Source organism: Priapulus caudatus, unplaced genomic scaffold (genome assembly GCF_000485595.1).
Source record: "Priapulus caudatus unplaced genomic scaffold, Priapulus_caudatus-5.0.1 Scaffold539, whole genome shotgun sequence".
NCBI classification, from domain to species: domain Eukaryota; kingdom Metazoa; phylum Priapulida; class Priapulimorpha; order Priapulimorphida; family Priapulidae; genus Priapulus; species Priapulus caudatus.
In genome coordinates, this window is record NW_014577600.1 from 168,183 (window position 1) to 173,182 (window position 5,000).

Below are 5,000 nucleotides of genomic sequence, written 5' to 3' on the forward strand. Positions count from 1 at the left end.
CTCTCTTATTATCTTTCGCCCTCTCTGTCTCTCTCTCTCTCTCTCTCTCTCTCTCTCTCTCCTTATCTCTGCGTTCTCTCTTTCTCGCTCGCTCTAGATCTCCCCTTTCTCTCTCTTTATCTCTCGTTCTCTCTCCTCTTCTCCTTGTCTCTCTCTCTCTCTTTCTGTTTTATTTCCTTCGTCTCAGCCTTCCTCGTCATCTCTCGTCATTTCTCTTATTCTCAGTCTCTCTATATCATTCGTATATTCTCGCATATCAACTCTAGCGCCCTCTTTCTCTCTCAATCTATTTATATATCAATATTATTTCTCGAGCACGCTTACGTGATGAGTGTGTTTGTACGTACTGCGCGCGTGCACGTGCGTGCATGCTTCGTGTCTGTGCGTAATCCGCTTCAAATTTGAAATCGCGAGGAATGATAACCTCTCGCCTCAATCGCAGGACACAATGCCTCGTTTCATATACGTACCATAGTTAGTATAGACGTACGTAATGGAAGTGAACTCAATAGTGGATTCAATAGAATCATCTTCCTAGGCAGGATCGGCGCACAGTAATGGCAAGTGCTATGTAATTACTTTCGCCAAACCGACACGCGAAACCACACAAACAAACCAATATAGGCGCTCGAATGTTCTCGTCTGATGCAGTGCATATCGTCTAGGCTGTTACTGGCGACGCACCCCACAGAAATACAAGACTTCGCATACATAAACGCGATGCAAAAATACATTGCAGAGTTAGTTGCGCGACGAAACGGCAATACAGCGAGGGTTTGCCTGATGACGGTGATGATATTTCAGCGTCAATGTGATTCGGATAAGATGAATTCATGTCATGTGATTCGTAGGTAAACATTTCGGTTCATGCATTCGTAGGTAACAGAAACAGGAGAAACTGAAAGCGGATATTTTATTAAAAATTAGTAGAAAAATTAATTTCAAGTTATTCCGCGATTCGGATGAAATGATCCCAGTTCGTGCGATTCATACAACTAAAATTTCAGCTCGTTTAATTCGTAGCCAACAAAAAACAGAACGAACAATCACGTATTTTGCACACAAAAACAGACAAAACAAACAAAAAAACAGAATGTGTGTCCCGTGTACGCGGTTCTATTTCATCGCTCGATTGCGCGCTCCGAACGTGCTAGAAGTGGCGCCCTCATCCGCAAACACGAAGCCGTACTAAAAAAATACACGAAGATCGCCCCGGTGCATGTCATGCCCCAATTTCAAAGCTCCAGTGGAACCCGCCCCCCACCCCACCGCCCCGAGACTCTGCTAGAGTAGAGTGTGGAGAGCAAATGACACTCCCAAAGACAATCGAGACTTTACCTCTCGATGCAGAAAACGATGCGCGCCACCAGTTACGTGGCGCTGTTGGTAATTTCCGGCGCAACATAAGCTCCTGCGGAGCGACTCAGCGTGCGCCGTTAGCTCTGTTAATATAGGTATAGATCGATGTATGCGTGCATGTGTACGACGTGTACGTGCGCCGTGTGCGTGTGCCTTGCCCGAACGTCGCGTATCTGCGTAATCGATTGGCCCTGCGACAACACACGCCAAGATCGTGTTGATTAATATCTCTCATGCAGGTGAAAGATAAAGTTAGCTAAAGATAGCAGCGGTCAGGTGAGGATGTTACGTGCGAGGCGCAGGCGATGACAGTGAAGCCGTATCTATAGACGCGTACTCCTAGACAGACGCGAAGGGGAGGGTTGACAGCATCGCGAGGAGTGTAAGGCAGAAATCTATAGTCTGCCGCCAAACATATATTAGGAAAGAGATACGAAATATGGATGGATATCATCAATAAATAATATATATATATATATATATGCATATATATGCATATATATGATATATATATATATAATGTATATATATAATTAGAATTTTATGAGAGAGAGAGAGAGAGAAGAGAGCAGAGAGAGAGAGATATAGAAGATAGATGATGGGCTAAGAAAGAATGGTGGATGGATGATAGATGGGTGGATGGATGGATGGCATGGATGGATGGATGGATGGATGGATGGATGGATGGATGGATGGATGGCCATGAGATGGAGGATCGGACGGACGGACGAGGACGACGACGGACGAGACGGACGGCGAACGGACGGGAGCGGACGGACGACGTAGAGCAGACGAACGGACGATGGATGGATGGAAAGATGGATTGATTTGGATGGATGGATGGATAAATTGATAGATGGACGGTCGGACGGACGGACAGACGAATGGAGGGATGGATGTATGCGTGGATGGAAGTTTAGATGACCGAAAGGACTACCGGACTGACGGGCGGATGCATGCATGCATGCATGCATAAATGCACAGGTAGCTAAACACCGGTGTATTAGTGGCGAACGCGTTACCTTCGCCCCGACGCATCGTCGTTTTTGCTGATTATGAATCCTTTTACATCGCGCTGCAAATTTCGGCGAGACCGACATTAGCGACACTTGAGCGTACATGCGTGTGGGCGTGGACGGTGGGGGAGGCATGCAAGCATGAAGGCATGTAGGCTCCCGCCGCAAGGCCGTACGCAGGAAATTTTCTTTAGGAGGGCAAACGTACTCCCCATGCCCCCTGTGCCCTAACGTTTCGCAATTTCACATTTATTTATTTAAAGTGTAATATTTTTTTGATGATTTAAGATAACTTTTTGTCACATTTCTATTTTATTTCTAAAAGTGTACAGTATTTGTCCCATTAAAAGGCATACTCTGAAAATCTCTAGGGGGGCAACTGCCCCTTCTGCCCCCCTGCTGCGTACGGCCAGTAGGCAGACAGGCAGGCAGGCAGCTAGACAGGCAGACAGGCAGGCAGGCATGAAGGCAGACAAGTAGGCAAGCAGACAGGCAGGCAGGCAGGTAGGCAGGCAGGCAGGCAAGCAGGCAGGCAGGCAGGCAGTCAAGCAGACAGACAGGCAGGCAGGCAGGCAAGCAGGCAGTCAGTTAGGCAGGCAGGCAGGCAAGAAGGCAGGCAGGCAGGCAGGCAGGCAGGCAGGCAGGCATGCAGGCAGGCAGGCCGGGAGGCAGGCAGGCAGGGAAGCAGACGAATCGTCGCTCAGCGCTTGTCTAAGAAGATCGGCGGAAACCATGATGCATCGGTGCAGCCGCGCCGCCGGAGGGCGCGAAAGTTCCTGTTTACGTCCGCCTCTCTCTCTCTCTTTCTCACTCTCACTGTTTCCTTCCTTCCCCTCCCTCAACCTTCGCTCTCACTCTCTCTCCCTGGTTCTGTCTCTCGCTCTATCTCTCTCTCTCTCTCTTTCGCTCTCTCTCTTTCTCTGTCTATGCCCGCTCGTCCTCCCTTATCTCCGGCGTCTGCCGGTGCTCGTCGACGCTGTCCACTGACACGACACTGATTAGATAGAGGGTCATTAATCATCACTCACTCCCACCACTGCTCCGACTTCCGCCGTAGACTGTCCCGACTCTCCCGCGCTCGCCGCTATATTAGCGCGTCCGTTTCCTAGATGGTGCCCGTCTATGGCGTGATGCAAAGCTGTATTTGCACGGCGGACGGCGGCGGCTGTATTTGCATACTGTCGTAGGACGTTCCCGCGGTCGCGTGCGCCTTGCCGCGGAACTGCGCGCAAGATCTGTTTGCAGCGCTTCGGATCAACACCTCCTTTCGGCAACGCTTGTCTAGTATCCCGTCTCATCTGGATTCCCGCTCATCACGCGATTCCAGTGTTTTCTTACCGGCGACGATGTTTTCTTGCCTAAAATCCTTGTTGAATAATCATCCGCGAGAAAACGAGTGGAGAAATGTCTGCCGTTCGATGGAATGGTGCAATCATCGGAAATGGTAGCACTCGTCTTTATTCGAGGGAAAACACCGATGCGTCTGGGGGTTTTGGATCGCGGGTCGGAGCGGGTCGCTATTTTGCCGCCGCTTTTCAAAGATAAATGTAATTTCATACCGGGGCTGCGCCAGCCAGCTTCCAGCATGAAGCAGTCAGCTTCGCTGTAGCCAGGGTTGTTATCTATACGCTTTACATGCGATGCATGATGATTGTGCGTGTATATGTATAGGTAACGACATTGACCCCCTCCCCTCGCGGCTCGCAATGCGCATGACATGCGATGTAACGTAATGAGAAATAATGTATCACCACGTCAACACTTATATTTAGCGACATTGTGTCTCATCTTATGTGTAATTGTACGTGATCATCGTGTGTCATGACACGTGCGCTCAGCATGGAACAATATCGGTAAGCATCATGCGATGTGCCATGTCATCTCATGTCGTTGTATATGCCATCGTGTTCCTCTCCCTCATGCGGTATCGTGCTCGAACGCATACCATCGTGTCGTCGTAAAGCAATCATCCATCCCATTCTCGATTGCCATCGTACATCATTTTGCCGTAGCATGCGCATTCCATCTTTTCTCATCATGTCCTGCGCGCTGCACGATACCCTCGACACAATCATGTAACCAAACAAGAATATAGAGTTACGTTACTACTCTTGTTGGTGACTCGTGTTGGTTGTTCTACGCTACTCTTGTTGGGTTACATTATTGTATCTACACGATGCCCGCTACTGGGATGCGGCCACGAGGTAAAAAAATTCTCGCCCGCTATCTACTAGTGAACTGGTCTGCGCATGCTTCCAAGAGTTTCTGCGACTGCCGCCATACTCCTGCGACTCTACAGCTCTGTATCTCTGTGACTGCTGCCACGGTCTGCTTAATTATTATCACGGACGTACGCGGTGCCAATAGTGGAAAGGTCAAAGTTGAACCTCATTACTGCTTCTCCTGCACTCGTGAGCGAGTATATAGGCTTCTCATCGTCCGTGCTTTTTTTCTCGTCTGCGGCGTGGCAGCGCGCGCGCGAAGCTTTGCCGTGTCACGACGTTGAGGCCGATTCGGTGACAGAGCCAATCAAGCGCTGAGACGGCGTCGTTCAAACGCAGCCGCGAACATGCTTCTAAAGATTTAATTAGTGTAATGATGCATATTAATTAAGAAGCTGTGAAG